Source organism: Crocuta crocuta, unplaced genomic scaffold, assembly GCF_008692635.1.
Source record: "Crocuta crocuta isolate KB4526 unplaced genomic scaffold, BGI_CrCroc_1.0 scaffold179, whole genome shotgun sequence".
NCBI classification, from domain to species: Eukaryota; Metazoa; Chordata; class Mammalia; order Carnivora; family Hyaenidae; genus Crocuta; species Crocuta crocuta.
In genome coordinates, this window is record NW_027551568.1 from 8,003,413 (window position 1) to 8,030,055 (window position 26,643).

The 26,643-nt window shown below is 37.0% G+C and overlaps 2 long non-coding RNA genes across 2 annotated transcripts; one reads left to right on the forward strand and one right to left on the reverse strand.

Moving 5' to 3' along the window:
* Window positions 1-142: 142 nt before the first annotated feature.
* Window positions 143-19,565, reverse strand: LOC144220281 (uncharacterized). The gene is made up of 3 exons (XR_013331677.1): window positions 19,381-19,565; window positions 11,931-12,007; window positions 143-461 (listed from the first exon to the last, which is right to left on the reverse strand). It is a non-coding gene; the product is annotated as an uncharacterized LOC144220281 (long non-coding RNA).
* Window positions 19,566-20,141: 576 nt separating this feature from the next.
* LOC144220283 (uncharacterized) lies at window positions 20,142-24,489 on the forward strand. The gene is made up of 3 exons (XR_013331679.1): window positions 20,142-20,202; window positions 21,648-21,743; window positions 24,411-24,489. It is a non-coding gene; the product is annotated as an uncharacterized LOC144220283 (long non-coding RNA).
* The last annotated feature ends 2,154 nt before the right edge of the window (window positions 24,490-26,643 follow it).

Sequence of the window (26,643 nt, forward strand, 5' to 3'; positions counted from 1 at the left end):
TATGATCCTTATTCATAGCTTTTAAGGCTTTTCATGATATTGTTTATGGGATTGTAAAGTAACTAAAATTCGTAGTTATAACTTCCAGCATTCTTTTTCCCTTTAGATGTAATAAAAAAGTCATAACAATAATAACTAATGCTTGCATTGTGATGGTTTATGGAACATTTCCAACTCTTACACACCAATGAAGTAGGCATTACTAATCATGCCACTGCAGTTCATACAGTTCATATCACTTGGGCAAAGCAGTGCCATTTACACGGGTTGGAGCCAAGACATGAGGTCAGGTCCTGCGTCTTCCAAGCCTGTACTTGTTACAGCACGCCAGCTTCTTCCAATGAGTGTTGTTTTGAAAACCCACTATCTCCTTCAAACACAGAAAATCCAGTGTCTCCTTCCTCTCCAAGGGAAAAGAACCCTCATGAATGTTTATTCTTTATTCTTTGACTATTTTGAAACTGGAAAAGAAAACGCAAAAAAGCACCATGTAGTTAGATTGGAAATATTGAGATTTCTCTCCTCCCTGTTTACACAGTCACTTGTAGAACAGGTGTCCAGTGTGAGATGAGAACATTGAACCTGAAACAGCATGAATAGGTACAAAACTGTCAAAGGGCAGCAGTGGACCCATTACTGTGTGTGGTAACCATTCTCCCATGTTTGATGATTTTCTGAGCTGTGCTGGTGATTTGAACAGCACTTAGGAGGAAGGGGCTGGAAGAAAACACAATAGCTCTGTTGACCTAACTTCCAAATAAAGGGATTTTCAGAATCTTTCAGGAAAGACTGCGGTAGGTAATGGGCATAAAATGAAATATTGTTCTGATGAAGGCCATACTCAAGTTGCGGCTTTTCCAATCTAAAGAGCGTGTCTGGAATCTCTTAATGCTTAGATCTGGTCTAGTATACATCACCAATGGTTGACATCCTTAATGAGTTTATTATATATTTAAATGCTGGTTAAATACATGGTTTCTTTTTTATTTTGTAAATATATATATATTTATTTATTTTTACAAATAGTTTATCAAGTTGGTTTCCATATAACCCCCAGTGCTCATCCCCACAAGTGCCCTCCTCCATGCCCATCACCCCCTTCCCCTCTCCCCCACCCCCANTATCCCCCCTGGCCCTCCATTAAGTTCCTCCTAATCCTCCTATATGTGCAAACATATGATATTTGTCCTTCTCTGCCTCACTTATATACATGGTTTCTATGTGTAAAACATTAGTATATAGAAAAACTGAGATCATCCTTATGAAGTAATTCATCATTGTTTAGGTCTTATGTTTATTGGTGTCAATATTTTTTAGATATCCAAACATTTTTTATGCATTTGATCCTAAAAAAAATAATTGAAGAAATTTTATACATATAATATTATTTCATACATATATTATGTATGTAATAGCAGTTATATATTACTTCCTCAGTTCCCTATAATATTATATATATAATTTGTTATTATTATTATTACTCTCATTTAAGTATATCATTGGGCCTAGTGGGAGTTAATTGTCTGCCTAACATAACTCAGCTTGTCTGAAGCTGGGCTTCAACCCCGCTCCTTTGACTCCACATCTGAGATTTTCAGAATTATGGGTGTTGCCTGTTTTCAACATATCAAGATTTGACCACAATACAAGATAACCCATCCACAATCTTTCTTGTCAGTTTTCCTTTTCACCCTAAATACACTACTTCCAGGAATGCAGAGCCCTTCCCGGCCATCCCGTCCTGTGGCCTCGGTCATACTGTCCTGTGCCAGCGACTAACTCACTGTATTTCTAGCATTGGCCTGATTGTCCATCTGTGCGGCTGGATGATAGCGCTGTTATTCATTTTCAGAATATCCCTAAGTGTCATCACTTGTCTTCTCAAGTTTGGAGAAAACAAAACAACACAAAGCAAAACAAAGAATGTTGCCTTCAGTATGACCTAAGATTCAATTCTCAGTTCCTTAATGGATGGTAATCATGAAATAAATCTTACTTTGAAAAGTTTCCTCATCTTTTAAAATACAGTTTTGGCCCAAATAAATCATAAATATCATTCCTGGGGAATATCAGAGAAAGGTATTAGGCATATAAATATTTTCAAAATACAAAGAGAGGGCTAAGTTGATTTTAGAATTTTCTCAATTACAGGATCTTCTCCCCTAATTTCTTTCTTTAAATATTTTTCTATTTATTTTTGAGAGAGGGAGCATGAGCAGGGGAGGAGAGGCAGAGAGAGAAGGGGAGAGAATATCCAAAGTGGGCTTTGCATTGACAGCACAGAACCCAATGTGGGGCTCAAACTCATGAACATGGGATCATGATCTGAGCCTAAGTTAGACGCTCAAACAACTGAACCATCCAGGTGCCCTTCCCCTAATTTCTTTCTAATAAGTTATATCCTGTTAAGTATCAAAAAAAAAAAAAAGAAAAGCTAACTGAAGGCATATAGAGTAAGTAAACAGACATCAACAACCACAGAAACAAAAATAGTAAAATATTCCCCTTAACTAACTTGTCTCTAGATCCCATTATAATAGTATGACTTTCACATTGCTTTTACATGTCATAATCACATTTTCTAATAGTAAACACTTTCCTGTTTTATATGATGAATTTAAATGTGTTATAAAATAATTACATCACAGAGTTTTATAAAGAGACCTTGATTTCCAAGAGTGTTATTTCCTTTTTCTTTTTAATTTTTTTGTAGTTCACTTATTTTTGAGACAGAGAGAGACAGAACATGAGCGGGGGAGGGGCAGAGAGAGAGGGAGACACAAAATCTGAAACTGGCTCCAGGCTCTGAGCTGCCAGCACAGAACCCGAGGCGGGGCTCGAACCCACGAACCGCGAGATCATGATCTGAGCCAAAATCCAACGCTTAACCGACTGAGCCACCTAGGCGCCCCAAAGAGTGTTATCTCCTAAATGAGTCCCTGATGCATTGAACTAGATATGGAAGGTCTCCCATGGCTATAGTGGTTTATAGTATGAAATCAGAGCTGTCCTAGCAAATCAGTCAGACATGATAATCCTCCTGTGCATAAATTGAAAGTGTCAAAGAATAAGGACAGGGAAGATTTTCAGTATCACAAACCTCGGGAGGCAAGGAAGGGGCTCCTGAAGCCTGTCTGTACTTTTTTGCAAACGGAACGCCAAGGCACCTATGTTTCTGGGCATATGGTAAATGCTCATGAGAATGGGATGACACTCCACCTGCTGCTCAGGAGTGAGTTACTGAGTCTGTGTTCTGTGCCACACAATTTACAAAGCACCGCATGGATCCCGAGGAGCTTCTGTGGTCCTGTGTAGTGCGCCTGTGCGGCACACATCCCCTTAAAGGCTCTGCGATGTGAGTACCTGTTACTCCATCCTGTGCGTGTATGGCAGACAACAGGGCGGGAAGCCGTCCGAGGGAAGTGGAGGAAAGGGAGAGGTCAGGATGATGAAAAAGGGTGGGGACTAGAAGCCGAGAAGCTGGATATAGACTCTTCTAGTAGTGAAGGTCTTATATGTAAGTGTCTGGACAGAACCAGTGGGAGTGGGTTTGAAAAGGTGGGAGCAGATCTGAATGAGTTTTAGATGATAAAGTAATATATTTTCTGCCAGATAAAATATGGGGCAATTAATGGAAATGTGTACTTTAAATATAATTTCATAAGTAAGAAAGAGGTATTGTAAAGGGGAGTTTACAGGAAAACAAAGTTGGGTTTGAGACCCTTGATTGGAGGTACTTGAGGGACCTACGTGGTAGAGCTATGTGAGCATAAGTGAGTCAGTCTCCCTTGGAGGGTGCTGGTTGGAAGTGTTAGGATCCCTCTTCTGCTCTCTTTCCAAGTCAGGATTTTCTCGAATCAAGCATTTTCCTGGCAAGGGTTATAAATTCTCCCGCTCCCACCCTAGACTGAGGTATGATGCTTGGAAATTAAACACGTTGTGAAATGGAATGCTTAAGAAGGATGGCCACGGTTGTACGTCCAGTCTGCTTAGGGCCATCCTGGTTTAAAGGGCTGTCCCAACGTAATTATTAACATGCACCTTCTTTCTCTTTCACAAATGTCCTGAGTTGATCATCTTTGCCATTATCATTATCATCATCATTATCATTTTACTAACCCTGGTCTTACCTTACATGGTCTCTATTAGTTTAAGAGCATGTTCACAGGTATCATCTACCTTGATCCTTACAACAACCTTGTGGCAAGATGGGGGCAGAACTTGCCCCCATTTTCCAATAAAATGGGTTTATTTGGGGTATAACCAATGTGACCATCACATTGGATCTTTGGTGCAAAAGTAGGGCCTGAGTCTGTTTTCTGAGTGTATGAATAGTGAGTTTCTCCAAATATATCACATTGTTTCCCTAAGTTAATAATCTCATAACTTTTTGACTTTATGATTGATGGGGAAAAAATAAAAAAAAAAAATCCCCAAACCAATGGGAGATTACCTAGCGATACAGGGCAAATACTAACAGGAACATTTAAGAGGCCTGCCCTTAATTCACAAATCACATGTCTGTGCCCAGATGTTTCCTCCTGCTTACCCTGCCCTCTTCCTCTTTATTGGCCTAAAGGCTGAAGTCAGCAACCTTTCTTAACCCCTGGGTAGGGCAATAGGAATTTTTTTTTTTTTTTTTAATTCAAAGAGGTGTCAAAGTGAAAAGGAAATCCTATGACAGGGAACAAATTGTCTAACAAAAAAACAAAACTTTGAGTTGGCCCCGAACGACCTTACAAACACAAATCTGGTTTCTTGCCTACTTTGTGCAGCATAATGGCTACCATTTCTTTATTTAACTTTTGCACCATATGACAGGGTCACTGACAAGTCGGAAGGTATCTGGTACTGTCACCAGTTCTTCAGATTCTGAACTGCAAATCTTCTCCATGTGAACACCCATGTTCTCTGAGATGAAATTATGTTCCTTAATGGCACATTTATAGAGAGGTCTATCTTGCTTGCCCCACAGAAGTCTCTGGGTTTCATCTCATGTTGAATTGGGCAAATCCAAGATCAATCTCTATCTTCAAAAGGCCAAGAGCTATTTGACATTAAACGTAATATTTGCTCTTGTTGAGTCTCAGTTTCCCTGTCTGGGGCTTGGCAATCTTACTTTGTTTTGATTTTGCTGCCCACAGTTTCTCTTTTGTCACTACTTAACTAGGTCATAAAACATTAAAAAAAAGGCATGTGGCAGGCTGGATTTGGATTTGGCCATCAGTTGTCTACCCTTTTCAGGGCAAAGTATTATCTGCTTCACAAGGTTGTTCTAAGAACCTCATTGATGAGATGTATGAAGTGCTTGATGGAAGGTCTGATATTAAATATCTATTTCTTCTTCCCTTCCAACTCATACCAGTTCTCCTTCCATAAACATGGTGGGGAAGGGGTGGGGGTTGGCTGACACTTCATATCTTCAGCAAGTCTTTTTGTTTCATTTTAATATTATTTGTGAGATAAAGGTAGGGAATTGAAGATATTGAGTCATTGATCCCAGAAACTTATGTACAAATTTGAGCTCATTCACTGTCATTTTCCTGTACATTATTCCTCTGAAAATGTTACTTAACAACAACCCTTTTAGTGAAATTCACAATAGACCTATAAAGAAGCCTGCAGTTTGGGCCAAAGGTCCAGGTAACAGCTGTGGGTTTTTGTTTGAATAACAAATAATGAAGAATCAGCCTTCTAGGCATCTATTATTTTAAGCTTGACCTCTTGTGCCTGCATTTCATGTCCTTCCTTGCTGGCCTCCAAAGCAGGCACTAGACTTGCCCCTTCATTTCTCTGAATCGGTGTATTGTTCTTTAGAGATTCTCCTTTTGACCCAAGTTTTTCAATTACTTTTTAAATACTCCTGCATTTCTCATTTTTGTGTGCCTGTTTTGTTCCTCAAGTATCTGTAGGGTATTAATGCAAAAGACAAATTACTTTAAATGCACTAAAAATACTGCACATTGGAATTAAAAACACACTAAGTTTGCAGGCGAATGTCCCTAGTTCTAGGTCTGATTGTATCGCTGGTTGTTTAAATGACATTGGACAGACCCCTTTCACGGGGTGAGTCTCAAGCTTTCCATTTGTGAATCGGGTAGGAACTGGTGTCCTTCCTACTTCTCTAGCTTTCCCGTGGGAATAAGACCACAGTAGCTATGAAAACAAGATACTGTGAAATTGCTGGTAACTTTGTTCTGCATTATAACCATTAATAACATCACAATAATGGTTGTAATTTAAATAACACTTATTGTGAGCTAGAAAGCCTACTAAGCATTGTTCATAAATTAGCTGATTAATCATTAACCTTCATAACAAATGTGTGAGATAATTATATTCCCTATCTTATTACAGATAAAAAACAATTAAGAAACCTGGAGATGAGGTAATATGCCCAAATCTCATAGTGAGTGAATGAGCTGGAGTGGGAACTCGAATATTGTACCAACATGAAACTTGAAGCTCCATGTTCTTCCTCTTTATTACCATGGAGCTTGAAGTGAACACAAAGGTCACATCTTTTTTTTATCAGACCAGAGAAGACCTAGGCATTCTGTGCTTGTCTCACACATGCTAGAGTTTATGTCTAAAAGTAATGCCCTAAAGGACAGTTTTCCCTTTTTTTTCACATTTTATCTAAAAAAATAACTAAGCATCCACAGATACTTTATAAAGAGACATTTTCAAAGATCACCCAGACATGATCCAGATCACAACTTCTACATACAAGCAGAGTTAGGACAAGCAGAAAAAAAATAAGTAAGACTATGGAAAAATAAAATCCAAGGGCTAGAGCTAATATTAACAGAAAGGGACAGAAAGGAGAAAGAGATAAAACCTTTCACACAAAGAATAAATAATTTTTGTTCTTTAGAGATATTTATAAATTTTGTTTGCAGACTAAACTATAAAGTAAGCCTCTCTTATTTTCTAAAAATAAAAATCTCATGGATTATGTCCAATAAGCACAATGAAAAGTGAATTAGGAATGAAAAGAAAACTAAAATGTATTATTTCAAAATCTAACAAGATAAAGGCAAAATTACAATGGAAGTTGTAAACTCTGTTGATCAGAATCACAATGAAGACAGCATAGCAAATCTGCAGTGTGCAGTTAAATTGGTTTCAAAGAACAAATGTGGGTGATTAAATGTACTGAAGAAGAAGAAGAAGAAGAAGAAGAAGAAGAAGAAGAAGAAGAAGAAGGGGGAGGGGAGAAGGAGGGGGAGAGGGTGGGGGAGAGAGAAGCGAGCAGGGCAGAGGGAGAAGAGATAGAATTCAGAGCTCCTTCTAGGTATGGAAGAACAGTCCTTCTGTTCAGTGCCATAGTGGAAAATAGGAAAGGATGGGAGGCATAGGAGTCACATTTTATGTTTGGTGATCAGCAGTTGAGGTAACTACCTAATGTTCCAAGGGGCAAACTGGTCTTATATCCAAGCACACTGTTGAGAGTTCCAGGAAGGTAGGAGTGAGGTTATAGACTAATGTTCAGAGGCATTAACTGACTTTCTCAAAAGCGTGTGGCTCTTATCAGGGTTAGTATTTAAATATGACCTTCTGATCTCCCAGTGAATTTTTAACAAGCATTAATGCTTCCCTCAAAAAGCATAAATATGTAAGTGAAAATATGCATATATACATTATTTTGATAATGCAGCCCTTAAAAATGCCCATGAGCAAATCTACCTGGATAATCAAACAAAGCATTGTTCATTTTCTTTTAAGAATGTAGATATTTTATTCAGTCTTCACTTGCCTCTTTGTAGAGATACTCATAAAGAATCTAGGAGTTGGATTGAAACATAGAAGACAATTGAAACTGACATGAAGCTAAATGAATATACATTAGCTTTTAAGATGTTCTTATTAGCAATGTGCCTTTCTGACTCTTCAATTGCTTAATGAGTTGTACTTAACTGCTGTTGTAGAAGGGGCCAGGGTACTGAGTTACAGAGACAAGCACCCCAGGAAATCCAGAAACTTTGCCCTTTGAATTACTGTTGTACTTTTTTAAAATGCAAAGCTTGATAATACTTCTTTTGCATTGCCTCCTCACCCCAAGTCCTTTTTCTGTAAATTGAAGGCCCATTATAAACATCATCCTACAATGACCCTCATATTCCCCAAACGGTGGCCTCCTCACTCTCAAGACAAAGGTTGGAATATTTGAAAAAGCTTGACAAAAGAAAGGTTTGGTCAGGGGCACCTGGGTGGTGGCTCAGTCAGTTAAGCCTATGACTCTTCATTTTGGCCCAGGTCATGATCTCATAGTTTGTGGGTTTGAGTCCCGTGTGGAGCTCTGGGCTGACAGTACGGAGTCTGCTTGGGATTCTCTCCCTCTCCCTCTGCCCTCACCCAGAATAAATAAATAATTTTTTTTAAAGGAAAGGTTTTTGTCAGTCCAGGAATCCTATTGTATTTCCTAAAGGTTTCATTCAGCACATTTTTAGCTTTGAAAACCTGGAGGAGGAATATCGTTTTGCCCACCCAACTTTTTTTTCATATCTTTGAGGTATAACTACATACAAATGTTCCTAAAAATGAAATAGATACTCAAAACAGTGGAGGGTGAAAGAACATGGAGAGAGTACACAGAGCAAATGAAATAAATTGGGGTGGTTGCTGGTTTGAGGATCAACCATTCTTCCAAGACCTTAGTTCAACCATAAATAAACTGGGGCACATTCAGAAGGGGAGGAATAACCTGTAGGCTTAGGCCTGATTGGAATCCCCTGCTTTTATACACTGCCACCTCCCCGTAAGTGTTTAAGGTTCTTGGACAAGCTCTCTCGTGGACACCGGAGGCCTTTTCTCTGCTGGTTGGTGGATTGTAAGGGCTTTGGAATTAGACTGAGCAGAAAAACAGTGGGAATTGTGAAACATGGACTCTGCCAACCAGTGAATCAGGAATCACCTTGAAAGGCAGGTGTTCTGAAGCCTTATCTCAAAGAAGGGCACTTAATTTTTTTTAATATTTATTTATTTTGAGAGAGAAAGAGCAAGCAGGGAAGGAGTAAAGAGAGAGAGGGAAAGAGAAAATCCCAAGCAGGCTCCGCACTCAATCTCACTAGCCCTGAGATCATGACCTGAGCCGAAGTCTGACACTTAACCGATAAAGCCACCCAGGCATCCCAAGGATTTTGGCTGGTCTTTACAAGTAGCTCAAAAGTAGCATTCTTCTTCTCTATTTTCATCTTCACTAGCATGACATAATTGATTTCCTGATGAGCACCACGGATTCAGAGGAAGACCAGATTGGTTTAATAACAGAAAAGAATACTAGCACAGCACTTGAAGGAGTAGGTTGTCAGGGTAATTCTTTTCTATACCACTCTGGGACTGTCCCTGACAGCTGTATTGTCTGAGATTCTTTGGAGTTCTTCATTTTAATTCCTGGACCCTTTGAATCCTCCTCACTTCAGCAGTATTCATTTCAATTTTTGATGACTTTGCAAATAATCTTTGGTTTTTTGGATCTGTCTAAATACTTTTTGTCATAATGGTATCATCTGAAAACTACATTGTAAGTGTTTAACACTCCCATCTATCACGGCATGCATTGCTGGGCACAAATTCTGAGTCATTAAGCAAGTAATTGTCCTATTAGACTTATGTTACACTTAACGTTTGTTCTGGGTCCTTTAGGCACATCTCAACTTAATGTGTTAAATTGCAAATAATCTCCCATCCTCTTAAAGGATGAAAAATATTCACCGATATGTGAGCAGATCTGCAAGGGAAAATGCGGACAGTTACAAAAATGGCTGGTTTAGAGCACAGGCCCTGTTTCTGCAGTTGATGTGGATTCTCTGAAACAAATACCCATTGTCAAGGGCGATCAGTAGTTTTTGTTGATAATGTCCATGTGAAAAATTGGCATCTGCATATTTTTCTAGTTAAAGAAATACTCCCAGAGCACTAATTTACTCTAATGATATAGACATCATTTGACTTGACAAAAACAAACAAAAAAACTGAGCGAAGGTCCATTTCCTATTTATGGGATGTAATATACAGAATTCAGTTGCAATGTTCACTGAAGTTTGAAAAAAAAGGAATTCAAACAAATGGAAAGCACAAGGATACTGTCATGAGGACTCTTTGCCCTGAATGGAAATTTGAATTTAATTACAAATAATATTTATATGGATTTTCTGTAAACATTTAGAAAAGCACCCAGCCTTGTCTCTTTCTCTTCTATAACACTTCCACATCTTATTTGTATCCTATTATTGCTTAAACCAAACCCTTTTGCAGTTATTTGTTGATCAATCTTCCTCGTCCACTAGAACAAATAGCTATTGTTTCTGAATCCCTAGGATCTAGTCCAATGGCTTTCAAGCATTGTGTGAATATTGTATATGTGTTGAATTAATTGAATTGCTTTCTCTTTCCTGCAGTTGGAGATTACCTCACTTCCCACTGGTACCAATTGTACTTCCTGGTTTTTTTCTCCGCAAATCTCAAAGCACTTCGATTCAGTAACCACAAAGACAGTGTTTGATCATACAGTATGTATTGTTCTTTAGGTCTTTTATGAATGACTCAGTTGATTGATTCATTCACTCACTTATTAATTCATCTAATAATCAGATATTCCAGAACTTTCATTTTTTAAATTTATTTAATTTTTATTTATTTTTGAGAGGTAGAGAGAGAGGGCGTGCGGGGGAGAAGTAGAGAGTGAGGGGATGCAGAATTTGAAGCAGGCTTCAGGCCACGAGCTGTCAACACAGAGCCCAACATGGGGCTCGAACTCACCAACTGTGAGATCATTACCTGAGTCAAGGTTGGACACCTAACCAACTGAGTCACCCAGGCTCTGCTAGAGTATTCATTTTTTTTAAGAATAGAATATGCATCTCATATATAATTTTTGATCCCCGAAAATTCCTAGTCCAATGCTAAGTTTAGACACTAGTTGTGTAATTTCTGGTCAAGTTACTTAATACTCTTTGACTCAGTTTCCACTTGTATCAAATGGAAATCCAACAACATATTTTATTTGCGGTACAGATTAAATAAGTTCTATAGGTAAAGTGTAGTCACAGAATAGGTACTGTAACTGTTATTGTTATATTAGCTGACCAATAAAACCTTGCCTACTTGCCTGATCGCATACTTTATGACTGAGAGAAAACATTTTAACAGTAGTGAGTTAAGAAAAAGTTTATCTGTTTTCTGAAGCTCATAAAGGGAAAATTTTCCCTTTTATAATCAGACAATAATTCCAAAGGTAAAAAGAAAACCGTATAGAGCATGGTGATGCATTTAAGCTCAATTATGAGGAATGAATGAATGAGTGTTAACTCTCTTGTTAAATACAGGAAGTACTGAATGCACTGAAATGTTTTATTCTTAAAAATATAGTCATAATCCTTTAGAATTCCTGAAGTGGGAACAGAATGGCCAATCCAGCTTCACTTGATCTGGTGTGTTTCAATTACGCTTACCCGAATTTCTGAATTCATACTCATGGTAGTTTTTATTATCTTTAAATTGTTCTTTTAGGATACAGAAAGCTAAATGGAGAAGTTTCATATGTCTTTATTTGAGCCATAAAAATACTTTTAGGCCTTTATTAATTTGTGAATATTTTTCAACCAGTTTATTTCATAACCTTGAAAAAAAAAACAATTATAGGAGCACCTGGGTGGTTCAGTGAGTTAAGGGTCGAACTTAGGCTCAGGTCATGATCTCATGTCCATGAGTTCAAGCCCTACCCACATTGGGCTTTGTACTGACAACTCAGAGCCTGGAACCTGCTTAGGATTCTGTTTCTCCCTCTCTCTCTCTGCCCCTCCCTTGCTCACACTCTATCTCTCTGTCTCGCTCTCAAAAATGAATAAACATTAAAAAATTAAAAAAAAAACCCGACTAAGTATAGATGGCAAAACAGGGCTAGGAGGGAATATGAAAGCTCTTACCTTATGTCCTAAATCTGCAACTTCCTCACTGTGTTCACCCTGAGCAAGTCATCTTTGGGTCCTCATTTGAAAATATGCTGTGCAGAAAAAGTGGAAAATGAGTGCCTCACACATTGTTCGGTACAATACACTTTCTCTAAAGGTTATCTGTCCCTCACCTCAACCCCAAGGTTTCTTTTGTGGAGCCCATTTATCTACTCAAAATAGAACAGTGAGTTTTCATTACTTTTATTTGAAATCCCAGCATTTGTTTTCCATAGAAAAGTAACTGGTATCATTGGCGACCATGCTTTATTAAAATTTTGTATTTGAAAATCATGCAAGATCCTTAAGAAACAACTGGTTGCATGTTCCTTCTAGAACATTAATCATCATTAGCACAGCCTGGCAACCTGATCACTTTTTTTTTTTTAAAGAATCTCTCCTTTTTCCAGGAACCCTCTTTTTCCATAGATGTTACATTTTAATTCTGCTAATCTTTGCTAAGATCTGAAATTCACCCTTCTCCAAAGTTTGCAAACACGGATTCTACCCTGACTCCTTGGGTACCCACATAACAAGTCTGAACTCCTTTATACATTAGCCCTTACTACTTATCATCCAGCTGCCCCACGGCCTTCCTCATGATTTTATCCCTCTGAGGAAGCCTATAAATTGCTCTAAGGTCTGAAGTAAGTCATTTTCTGCCTTTGAATACTCCATTTATTCATCTAAAAGGACAGGTAATAATATCTCTTTTTCTTGATTGTGAGGAAAAAATGAAATGGTATATACCATTCAATAAATATTATCACCTATCATATACGAGGCATTAGTCTAGAAATTAGAGGTCGAACAGTGGACAAAATATACAAATTTTCTGCTCTCATCACCTAACTTTCCTTTTCTTTTCTTTTTTAATCACTTCACTTTCTTATGGGAAGGCAAAGAGTACACAACTTATAGTGAAGTCTAAAATATTAATAAAATAGGTAACAGGTGAGTAAGGAGTGATAAGTGCTTAAAAGAAAAAATAGAGTAGGGACTTATATGAAACATTGGGGCAGGAGTGTTAAATTTTAGATATGTTATACAAGGATAAGTTAGGAGAAAAACAATATTTTAAGAGACCTGGAAGACATTGGGAAGAAACTAGATGGATTTTAGGAGAAAGAACATTTCAGGTAGTTGGAAAAGAGAACATGAAGATTTTTCAAAATCAATAAATGTTAAATCAAAAAATCAATAAATGTTAATATCTATTTTTCTACAGCAATGTTTTGAATATAACTCAAAAGTGGTCTCCAAACTTTCATTGATCATCCTAATGTTCAAATGTAGATCACTTATCCCAAAATATTTGCAATATGTATCTCTTTACTTGTTTAAAAGTTGCATACATGTACAATTATACGAATATAGCATGTATGGTATAAAATAAAAGCAAAACAAAATTGAAATAATAAGGATGAAAAAACAAATATATAAATTGAAATTACAATTTTGTCTTTTAAATTCAGAAACATCTGGGTGCCTGGGTGGCTCACTTGGTTAAATGTCTGACTTCAGCTTGGGTCATTATCTCAAGGTTTATGAGTTTTGAAGCCCCACTTTGGGCTCTGGGCTGACAGCTCAGAGCCTGGAAACTGCCTCAGATTCTATGTGTCTCCCTCTCTCTCTATCGCTTTCCTGCTCACACTCCATCTCTCTCTCTCTCAAAAATAAATAAACGTTAACATTTTTCTAGAAAAAGGAAACATCTTATATACTCTTAAATGCCAAATTTGTAGCCCAATGGATGTAGTTACTATGCGTCACATTTTTATTTTTAAAACTATTGTTACACATGTTTCTTTAATGTTTTCAAGATGAATTATCAGAAATGGGGCAATTTAAAAATTTTACCATTGACTCCCCAGGGTAAAATTTTATTTTCATTCCTTTACTCTTCCTCCTCTGAAACATCAAACACAACTCTATATAAAGACTGAGTCTTACCTTCAAATCGGAATTTGAGAATTAGACTATTTAACACATCAAACATTCCTTTTGCTTACTGAAAGGTCCTGTGCCTGAGAGAACTAGGTGAATGTTACAGAGGGGACTTGCTTTTTCTTTAAGATCAGTGCAATCAAATTAGATTAAGAGTTGATATTTCTCCAGCAAGGTTGTTCGATGACATGTAGTTGGACCCTCTCATGTATTGAATAGGAGGATAAAGTATGAAGGAGTCAAATTTTGCCAAACGCCACCTTTTGAGTCAGAAATAAATACAAATCTATGGGTTACCAGTCTGTATTTTAATCCTTTTCCAGTTGATAGTTCTATAAAAGCCATTGTCTTCAGAAAGCTAGTAGAATCTAAAGAAATAACTTTGTGAGATAATGACTGAAAATAAATAATCTCTCTCTTTTTTTATGTCTATTTATATTTGAGAGAGAGAGAGAGAGAGAATGAAGGGAAAGCAGAGTGTAAGGGAGACAGAGAATCTGAGACTGGCCCTGCCAGTCTGTGGGACTTGGCCTCACAGACCATGAGAACCTGAGCCTAAATCAAGAGTCAGAGGCTCAGCTGAGACCACCCAGGTACCCCGATAGTTTCTCTTTTTAAATATTTGCAAAATGTTGTCAGAGGAAAGCACAAGAGGCCCAAGAAGAAAGCCTCCTAAAGACCTTCCCAGTGAGGACAAGTGTTTAGAAGAGCATTTCCTTGCAGGCATTCCTATTGCCTGTATTACAATGGAGCCACAACTGTAAGCTCCTCCCCTCCCCCAAATAGTCTGATGTTATTTTATCAGATTGAGGGTAATTCACCAAAAAAGTGAAATGTGAATGATTTTGTGTTCTCAAGAGTCACATAGAAAGGTCAGAACCATCTTTTCTTTTCATAACGGGCAAGAAAGGAGGAGGTTAACAATGTCAAATTGCTACCCCACAGCTGACCATATTTCAACTATAAATTCCTTTAACCATCAAAACAAATTTGAGAGGAAAAATACATTATTTTCATTTTCATTTAGAGATGAGAAAACTGAAGCCAAAAGAGTTAGGTACATTGTGCTCAGAGTCACTTAATGATTTTGTGGTTTCAGAGTTTCATATCCCCCACCCCCTACAATACTCAATTAGATATACCCACGCTTCTTTTCCTTAACTATATTTCCTGCTTTTTAATTTAACACGTTTTCTTAAATTCTTTACTCTTCCCGATAATAATTTTTGAAACTGGATGCAAAATAAAGTCTCCTCTTCGGGTCTTTCAAATGAAGTATGTCTCCCAAACTTAAATGGGTCACTACCAAACATGATTTGCTAGAGAAACAATTCAAAAACAGAAGACTAAGATAGCATTTTGCCACCTAAATCATATTTTGGAGCCTATTTCAAATAGGCTTATAGACACTTTCACTAGTGTCTAGTAAGGGAGCTCGTTACAGCAGCCCAGTTGACATAATGAGATATAATTATCCTTTCCCATTGTTCATTTAAAATTGTAATCGCAACTCAAATTACTGTACAATTTTAAAAAATCATAACACATAATTGTCATCTTTCAACATGTATATATTATAAAGTACCAATTTTTTCTTATGCGTATTTTTTGCCCTGAAATTCACTCATTATCCAAATAACACTTTGTTGTGTATGATTTATGCTTTTGATAACATATGGACTGCTTTCAGCTTGATAACCAGTCTCTAAGAAAGCCACCATAAATGTCTGTGCGTAAAATAACAACATATTTTGGTGCTTTAGCATGCTAGTTTCCAGAAACAGTTTATTCGGCCTGTACTGGTTGTTTAGTCCAGGCAGATAAATTATTTGCCTTTAAGATTCTTTTTTTTTATATTTGGGAGAGTTTATAAACCTAGGTTGTAGGTTTTTAAGTAACGGATTCTGGAATTGCTTGTCAGGATTTCATGCACTGGCAAGGTCTACAAAAAGATGATGTGGATAGAAGCTTCAAAATACAATAGTGAATAATGTATTGAGTCCAGAGAAAATGAAGGGCTTCCCAGCGAATGGCCCATATAGTCAGTAAGGTAACTGCATTAGCTGCTGGAACTGCTATGACAAAGTGCTACACAGTGAGTGACTTAAACCATGGAAATTCATTGTCTCACAGTTCTGGGGGCTGGAAGTCCAAGATTAAGATATTGACAAGTTGGTTCCTTGTGACATCTGTGAGGAATAATATGTGTGCCTCTCATGTAGCTTCTGGTGTTTTCTGGTAATTTTTGGTATATAGAAGTATCACTCTGACCTCTGTTTTATCTTCACATGTTGTTTTCCCTATATATGTGTCTCTGTGTCCAAATTTCACCTTCTAATAAGGACACCAGTCACATTGGATTAAGAGCCCATCCATAGCCCATATTGGGTTAAATCGTCATCTTAATTAGTTACAACTTCAATGACCCTATTTCCAAATAAAGGCACATGTTGAAGAACTGCAGGTTAGGACTTCATCAATGAGTTGAGGGGAACACAAATTCAATCTATGATTTTAATGCTTTACTCTATGGATGCTTTACTCTATGCTTTACTTAATGCTTTACTCTATGGATAGCACTCTCAGGGAAACAATATAACAAGGGGAACACCTTTGTTTTCAAGGAGGTTATGTTGAATCCAAAAAGAACATAGTCTGATATTTTATTCACTAGTTTTGAACTTTTCTTCTCTTTTAGTGTATACTGTTATGGCTACAAGTCTCCTTCAAAGTACTGCTTTGGCTGTGTTTCACAAATTTTATTCTAACATATTTTCTTTCTTATTCCATTATAAACATTTTCTAAGTTTCTTTTTTTTAACAGTACATCAGCTATTTAGAACTATTGTTATTATTGGTTATCATAAATCATAATCTATAAGATACATTTTGGAATTTGTTGATCGTTGCTTTTTGACAAATATATCTAATCACACTTGTTAGTGTTTTAGGGATGATTAAAATAATGTATATCTATCAGGTATATACATTCCTCAGTTGTACCAACTCTTATCCACAAAGTTCTACATTTGACAATTAGATCACAGTTATTAAATATTTTGTTAAAATCTTCTATTTCACTTTTTTAAAAGATTTGCTCCCAAATGAAACAATTTCTCCCTGCCTTTAAAAATGGCCTGAAACATAGTTTAATTCACCACATGGCAGAAAGGAACTATTTAAAAAACTCAATATTACATTTTAATTTTAAGAGAAATGACTCATATAGAAGTCAAGAGTTGATAAACTATTTGCCAACTTTATATTTAAAAAATAAAATTTCAGAAGATATTAGAGAATAATAATTTCGACATGAGGATATCCTTCATCTTGATTGATAAAGTTTTAATATGAAAATGATTTTTACAGAATAATTTGAAAATTGTAGGCACTATGATTTTTCACCTCAAATCTCATTAACTGAGCTAAAATAATACTAATTGTACAATATTACTGAGTATACAGTAGGGTTGCCAAATAAAATACATAATACCAAACTAAACTGAATTTCAGATAAACAACAAATATATTACTATGTCCCAAATATTGAATGGGGCATCCTTACACTAAAATACCTATTCATTGTTTTTATTAAATTCAAGTTTAATTAGATGTCTTATAGTTTAATTTTCTAAATCAAGGAGTTCTATCTTATCCTTTGTATTTAGGTTGCCACGGTTCATAATATCTCTTACAGATGCTTTTATCTTTCTCATTTCTGGATCCAAATAAGGTTCACATATAGCATCTGATTGTCATGTCTTTGAGGCTCTTTTAATGTATAAGTTAATTTTAGAATTTAATGTAGACATTTTACATTGCTTTCTATTTTTTATGATGAATTTTAAAGACTTAAGGACAATGGTCTTATAGACGATACCACATGCTGAATGTCTATGATGGTTTGATTATAATCAAGTTAAACATTTTTGTGGGACTAATTCAGAGGTGGTATTTTATATTTCTTGTTAAATTATGTCAGGAGGCACATGATGTTAGTTGGCTCCATTCTATTGGTCCTGATATTAATATCTCAGTTAAGGTAAATTTGTTGATTTTTTGTTTGATCTTTCAGTTACTGAAAATTGTATTAAAATTTCCCACTATTATTGTATAATTATCAATTTCTCTTTGTAGAAAGATCATTCTTATTATTTTAGTCCATATTTAATCTATATTATAATCATACAAAAATTTTAATGTAGTTGGTAATATTTTTGTTCTTCTAAATAGTTTTACTCTTTTTTTAATGTTTTATTTATTTCTGAGAGAGAGAGGCAGCATGAGCAGGGGTAGGGGGTCAGAGAGAGAGGGAGATACAGAATCCAAAACAGGCTCCAGGTTCTGAGCTGGCAGTTAGCACAGAGCCCGACGTGGGGCTCGAACTCATGAACTATAAGATCATGACCTGAGCCGAAGTCGGACGCTTCTGACTAACCAACTGAGCCACCCAGGCACCCCTAAATATTTTTACTCTTATTAACGTGGCTATGTCATCACCTTGTTGGCTAGTATATAACAGGGATCTTCTCCAATTGTTAGATTTTCTACCTGCCTCCTCTAGAAAGTTAGTTTCACTATTATAGAATTTTAATGTGAAAGTTACTTTATCATCCAATTGAATATAATTATCCACCATCCATGGTTTCTTCCATCAGTCTAAATACTTCCCCATTTCCTCCTTATCTATCTGTCTGTCTGTCGTCTATCTGTCTATCTATCTATCTATCTTTCTATCTATCATCTATCTATTTATATATCTGTTTTTATTTTGGAGGATCATTCTTTTCTTTCTATTTATTTTAGAATCTTTTTCTCTTTTTCCTCTTTTCCTTCTCTCTCTCTCTTCTTCTTCTTTCACATCTGTAGGTGTAGTACATCCATGCCCTTTCAGTGACACACCTTAAGATATTTTTACATTATTTTAGCATTTTAGTTTCATGTGTTGGATGGCCAATCTGATATCTAGTATCTCATACTTACGTAAATGAACGTTTCTTTTCTTTCTTTCTTTTCTTTTTGTGGATCTAAATTTATTCTTGCTCTTTTTTTATTCTCGTTTCCTTTTTAGTAGTCGTGTACATGTACTTGTTCGTTTTTTATTATATTTTCTTGGGTTGAGTTTTGTTCTTTCTCGACTGCTTATTTGAGTGAGGGTTGAAGGGAGGACCAGGGAAGTTTTATCATCTCCTAGGAGAGGAAATATTCCAGGGAAGCTCTTTAAGGTACATGGTTTCAAGAATGTGAAAGGGTCTTCATTTCCTTTTTTCTTTTTTTTTCTTTCCAAGATTTTATTTAAAGTCAAGTTAGTTAACATACAGTGTAATGTTGGTTTTAGGAGTAGATTTCAGTGACTCATCACTTTCATGTAACACCCAGTGCTCATTACAACAAGTACCCTCCTTAATGCCCATCCCATCCCCCCACCTCCAGCAACCCTCCTTTTATTCTCTATAATTAAGAGTCTCTTACAGCTTACCTCCCTCTCTGGATTTTCTTTTCTTTAAGCTGATAAAATTAGTCATTCTCCAGGGCTCCTTACAACTTGCAGGTTACTCTCCAACTTCGTTTAAATTCTAAAAACATGAAGATGTGCCTTTCCTTATTCATCTTATATTCTCAGTTAGCCCCTTGTTCTCTACTGCTTTATGACATCAAAGAATATTCAGGAAGTTCTTACAGCACACCTCTTCCCTTTATCCCAGTCTTGTTTCGGGCAGATACTGGGTGTTGTCCCTGGTTTGTGCTTTGCATTCTCTCCACATTATCTTAGGGTAGAATTGACCTCTTTCACTATGTCTGATGGCATACGGAAGGAAACATAGGAGTGGGTAAGAAGAGTCCCTTCTCAAATGCTCAAAACTTGAGTTGGAATCTGAGGGGAAGATTTCCTATAAATTAAAACATAAGAATTCATCTTATTTTGATGAAGCAAAACATTGTGGTAACATGACACGAGTAAAATATCTATTATATACTGAATCTTTTGCATAATTTATTCTACTTAATTGTCAGAGTCACTCTTTAAGACCAGTTAGATACTCCCTTGTACCACCTCAGATATTTTGGCCATGTGACTGCTTATTCCATCCCGGTTACTATTTAAGCATCAAATTCTAGAAACACTTTCCATGGACCCAACCCAATGTGCATCACCCATTGTTATTGCTATACGGCTCTTCTATGTTGTCACCAAGGTGTGACAAGCCCCTCCGTGTACCCCCACGTGGGTAATCCGGAAGTTCACATGAATTAACATCCTGTGGAGTTAATTTGACTAATAGGAAACTGGAGTCTATGGGTAATTTCTTCTTCTATGGATAATATCTTCTCTCTCTCATCAGGTGGGCCATTCTAAGAAGTGGCAGTTCATTGGACCTGTTGAAAGATGGCCCTATATACAAGCAATCGGTTGAGCTTGACACCAAGTAGTGACCACCTTTCCCTACCTTGTTTTGTCTTTACTTCGCGTCTGTTTCCCTGACACTTGATGCCTCACTGAAATCATTGTTATAAGTTTTGGCCTCAAATTTTGATTTCAGAGTATTCTAATCTAAGACAAATAAGAACAATGCCCAGGAAATTATGTAGCAGTCCAGAAATTTTTAAAAAAATGTTGTAAAGTTGAGGTTTTATTTTATTTTATTTTTTATTCTAAGGCTATTTCATTTTAAAATTACTACTCTACCACTTGCAGCAAAATCTCCATGACATTTAGAAAATTCAACTTTTCTAAGTTCTTTAAATTTGATTTTGAGATTTTAAAATGTTATTTGAACTTCTTTTTTAAAATGTTTCTTAATGAAAGCCTGGAACATAATAAAGATTTTGAAGTTCTTTGTGTCCTCTTCATGCAGCTGGGCCAGAGCAGTAGCCCCTTAAATCTTCAGGGGGAGGAAGAACAATTAGGTTGTCATCATAACCTCTTGGTGTCAAAGGAAAGTTTGATCCCATTGTTAAATGCTGACGTTTGTGGTGGTAACTGCTGAGCATTAAGAAGTTCTGTCTTCACTGCCAGAGGCTTATTAATGTTAAACTCTTGTCAGCTTGCCTAATCATAAGCAGCTTAAATGAGGGGGGAGGGAAACCCCAGTGTTTCCAAATCTGAACCAAGTCTGTTATTTAAAGGAAAAGGATATGGAAATGACACTTCTCAAAGAAATGTTCTGCCCAGCAGTGATGTGATGTCCTAGATAATGAGTGTAAGCAATCACTGGGACCTTGATGAGTTATTTTGAAGAAAAAGAGATAGGAAAAAAAACCCCACAAGACCTTAAATAATTTTAAAAAACAATAGATAAAAAGGCATGAGGCATATCTTTGGGTCTTCCACTCCTAAACGAAGCCCCTCTCTGCTCTAATATGAGGTCAGGCCAAAGTCAGGAGGAACTGTCATCAATAGATAGCACTAACTATTTAATTTGATGTGAGTGCATATATGCTATCATACATAATTAATGACAACATGAATAAACTTTTGAAATAGAATTGCATCCCAATTGCTAATCAAGTCGTTGCTCTTTCTGCAACTCACCTTTTGATTTGGGGCCAGCCACATACATGCCTGTTTATTCCTCAGTTTTCTCATCTCTAAAACAATGGCAGTGGGCCCACATGATCTATGTTCTTGCCTCGTTTTTATATGCATTTTATAACATGATTTGCACAGTGAAGACATATAGCTACAACACAAGAAAGCCATCGGTGCACTCTTCAGTAACCAGTGTGTAATTGATGTCCTTACAGTTGGCAGTGACAAAAATCCAATTCAATTGGATTAATACAAGAATGGAATTTTATTAGCTTACATCACTGAGAAGGATGCGGAAGACCTCACCTCAGGTAGGAACATAAATTCTAAGGAAGGTGGCGTGATGGTCTGTTTTCTCATGGCTCTGCCCTTTTCTCCATGCTGGGCTCTTCCTTGCCTGTTGCAGTTTGATATTCTCCACATGACAGAGAACGAGGACAAACGGTGTCCAGCTTCACATCTTCCTGATGCCCAACATAAGAGGTTTTTAGAACTGTTGTTAGAAAACCCCCAAGGTGGACTGGAATTGACCTCAATTGGGACTCATGACGATCTCTCAAGCAATGACTTGGGCTGTGTGGTCAGTGTTTCATCATAGCCTAGACCAAGATGATTCATCCACTCTGAACTATCGGTGTCCATCTGTGGAGAAAAAAAATGGTATGAAACTAGACAAATAAGTCATTAACACAGTTTAACATAGATTCACTCCCAGATACTTCAAGTAAGTCAAGAGTTTGCTTATTCTAATATAAAGCAAGCTACATTGCTTATGAATAAGAGATCTGATACAGTGTCTTGACATCTTCAACTCATCAGCATGAATCTCTACTTTAACCATTGTAAATCATTTCCAACTTTCTTGTAGGTCATAGCTTCTTATCCTTGTTTGGCTTTAACTCCTTCTTCTTTCCAAACCTGTAGTATGTCTATCCGTATCATTCTTCATCCACACATCCAGACTTCTGCCACCAAAAAAATGTTAAAACATATAAAAACTAAACTATACAAAATATAATAATTACCACATGTCTCTGGTTATATTGTTTCCCTCAATGCTGGAATAGGAGCATCTCTTCAAAGCTCCCACAGCTCCCTAGGATTCCCTCCCTATTGAACTTACCACACCACACAGTACATTTTCTTCCCTGACCCTACTAGACTTATGAATAAATAAGGGATGTTTTGATTGAAAATGACAGATATAAGTATTTTACTTAAAAAAGGAAATTATATTGAAAGGATCTCAGGAACTCCAGAATTCCAGATGTCTGTCTATGTATCTCTTGCCTTTGATGACTTTGTACGTCTGCTTCATGCTCACCTCTTCCAGACATGCTAAAATATATAACTGTTGCTACCTTCCAAGCCACTTGCCATGTAGCTATGACTAATGAAAAGGGTTTGCCTCTCTGTCCTTAGTTCCACTTTGAAAATCCCTAAGAGATCTTTTGGGTTTGTTCAGTGGGGTTTGGAACATATAAAAAATACATGGCTGTTGGAAGATCTACACTATGTATTTAAAATAGTTGGCACATTATATTCAGCATATAAATTAATTCAAAGGGGGCATCATCACACTGGTACTATCTCAAGCTTAAACAGTGAGAAAAGTTTCCCATTTCAGCCTCATCTAATAGTTCCCAACTGGTGCAATCTTTGGCTCCTCCCTCCTTTGGTGAATCCTTAGGAACAATGGACTTTTCCAGGCATCATTTCCTTGTACTTTCATCTGTATATAAATGTATTTTTATTGTGGGAATGTGAGCAAAAATTCCAATTTCAAATTAATTGCACAAATATTTCTTATAAGTTAATACTATAATCATTAATTTTTTTCCTATTGTACTTTTTCTAATATTTTTCTTCCCAGTCAAAAGAGGGTTTAAGAATTTAAAGGCCAGATCAGATGTGGAAGCATAACTATAACTACAGGCCAAAAACAACCTGATTCTTGTCATAATATTCATGAGTGAATTATTAATAAGCACTTAAACATGTTCATCTAAATTATCTTGGAAACAAAATTAAAATACACCAATTACTTTCCATTAACATTAAAACACAATAAATAAAAGGCCAAGTTTGTAATAATTATAAGAAGTTCCAAATTTTTGTTTTAAATTTTTTTAATGTTTTATTTATTTCTGAGAGAGAGACAGTGTGATCAGGGGAGGGTCAGAGGGAGAGGGAGACACAGAAGCCGAAGCAGGCTCCAGGCTCTGAGCTGTCAGCACAGAGCCCATGCGGAGCTTAAACCCACAAACCGTGAGATCATGACCTGAGCTGAAGTCGGATGCTTAACCGACTAAGCCACCCAGGCGCCCGAAGAGGTTCCAAAGTTTTGTGCTGCATTCAAGTTGTTATATTTTAGTTTTTCTTTTTGTTGAACCTCTGTGCCTCCATCTCTCAGTCATTCAATAAGAGTTTAATACTTTTCCAACATAAGTCAAAGAGCTGGTATAATAACAACATACATTTTCTTCTGTTTTAATGTATGTATAACAAAGTGCCTGTTCTTCCATGTTAAGATTGTTTGCCTCTCGTGCTCAAATAATGGTGTTTTCAAAATTTCTTTATAGGAGGCACAAAGAGGAGATATGTGGTTGGATCAAGATTTATGAACTTATCCGGAAGCTCTATTTGCATATCAAGCACATTCTTGTAACTTAGAGTGTAACTTATTAATTTAAAAAAATAGCAGAGTATTCTAATCATTGCTCTGTGAACTCTGCTCATAATTACTACATTATCTTTTCCTCCCATTAAAGTGTAAATACACCAAGGAAAGTTTCTTGATGGGCTAAAGGAGATTTGAGGGACATGGGTAAAGCCCCCAAATCTTCCTTAGGACCAACGTCAACCCCATAACTCTCCACTCTCCACAGTTGCTGCTCCAAAATTCTGGGATTCACCCCAACAAAAAATTTGTGGAAAGAGTTGTTACATTTCTGATCCTAATTTCTTTCTCACTTCAGAATAAGGATGCCTTTGGAGAAGTGTCTGCTCATATCTTCTGCCCATTTCTTCACTGGATTATTTGTTTTTTGAGTGTGGAGTTTGGTGAGTTCCTTATAGATTTTGGATACTAGCCCTTTATCTGATATGTCATTTGCAACTATCGTTTCCCATTCCGCCGGTTGCCTATTAGTTTTATTGATTGTTTCTTTTGCCATGTGGAAGCTTTTTATCTTGATGAGGTCCCAGTAGTTCATTTTTGCTCTTGATTCCCTTGCCTTTGGAGATGTGTAAAGTAACAAATTGCTGCCGTTGAGGTCAAGGAGGTTGTTTCCGGCTTTCTCCTCTAGGGTTTTGATGGCTTCCTGTCTCACATTCAGGTCCTTTATCCATTTTGAGTTTATTTTTATGTATGGTGTGAGAAAATGATCTAGTTTCATTCTTCTGCATGTTGCTGTGTGATCTCTCAGCACCATCTGTTAGAGAGACACTTCTCCAAAGAGGACATCCAGATGGCCAACAGACACATGAAACGATGCTCAGGGTATCTAATCATCAGGGAAATACAAATCAAAACCACGCTGAGATACCACCTCACACCAGTGAGAGTGGCTAAAATGAACAAATCAGGAGACTCTAGATGCTGGCGAGGACGTGGAGAAACGGGCACCTTCCTACACGGTTGGTGGGAATGTAAACTGGTGCAGCCCCTCTGGAAAACAGTGTGGAGGTTCCTCAAAAAATTAACAATAGAACTACCCTATGACCTAGCAATAGCAATGCTAGGAATTTACCCAAGGGATATAAGAGTGCTGATGCATAGGGGCACATGTACCCCAATGTTCATAGCATCACTCTCAACAATAGCCAAAACATGGAAAGAGCCTAAGTGTCCATCGTCCATCAAATGACTAATGGATCAAGAAGATGTGGTTTATCTATACAATGGAATACTAAATGGCAATGAGAAAGAATGAAATCTGGCCATTTGTAGCAATATGGATGGAACTTGAGGGTGTTATGCTGAGCGAAATAAGTCAGGCAGAGAAGGACAGATACCATATGTTTGCAAGTATAAGTGGATTAGGAGGAACTTAGCTGAGGACCATGGGGGAGAAGAAGGGGGAAATAGTTGGGGAGAGGGAGGGAGGCAAACCATGAGAGACTCTTGAATGCTGAGAACAAACTGAGGGTTGATAGGGGTGGGGAAGAGGGGAAGGGGGGTGATGGGAATGGAGGAGGGCACTTGTTGGGATGAGCACTAGGGGTTATATGGAAACCAACTTGACAATAAACTATTTTTTAAAAGAGAATGAGTTTTCCAACAACAGCATCTTGTTACCTTATCATTTTCACTAAGCAGATGACCTCTAAATTAGACCTTGAAGAACAGGTCAATTTCATCTTGATAAACAATGGAGAGGACCAAACAGAGAGTGCTATTAGTGAATGTAAAACATGGAATTGTGATGTCGAAAACAAGGATTGAGAACAAGGTGGATTGGGGTATGGTATGAATTAATTTACCAACTCAGTATATATTCATATAGATTCCATAATTAGATACTGGAACCACAATAAGGTACATGACCCTGCTCTCATGATGATCAGAGAAGATCCTGTCCCTGGGGTACTTATGTGGTAGACACTGAGAGGCAGATTTATTAACTATTGTGAAGCGTCTTCGTTAACAGACAAAGGAATTCAAACTTGATCTTGCCATTACTGATAACAATACTTTTTTGCCAATAATTACAAGGTAAGCACTATTTTAACAACTTTACATTTATTCACTGTTACTAATTATTGGAACTTTATGATATAAGGATGCATTTGTTGTCTTCATTTTTCTGATGAGGACATTGAAAAATGGTGTAGTTACTTAACTTGTCTAAAGACTTAAAGCTAATAAGAAGCAGAGCCAGGTTTCGAACCCAGGTAGCCTGGCTTTAGAATCTGTAGTCTTAACCATTTGCAATTACAAATATGAGGCTGAAGTGATTCTTCTTATATATGAAAAAATAAAGGCTTGAAGATATTATGAAACTCATTGGAAGATAAGTAGTATGTATCAGAGCATAGACTAGAGTCCAGAAGGTGGCAGGTTCAGTGTACCTTCCATTACACATAAGGGCTGCATTGCTATTGGGATACGTGAAAAGGTTAGAGGGATATACTTGACTGAATTAGGAGACATATGTTTACACTGCAAGAGAAGATAATGCTCCTTTTCTTGGAGTGGTCAGACCAGCA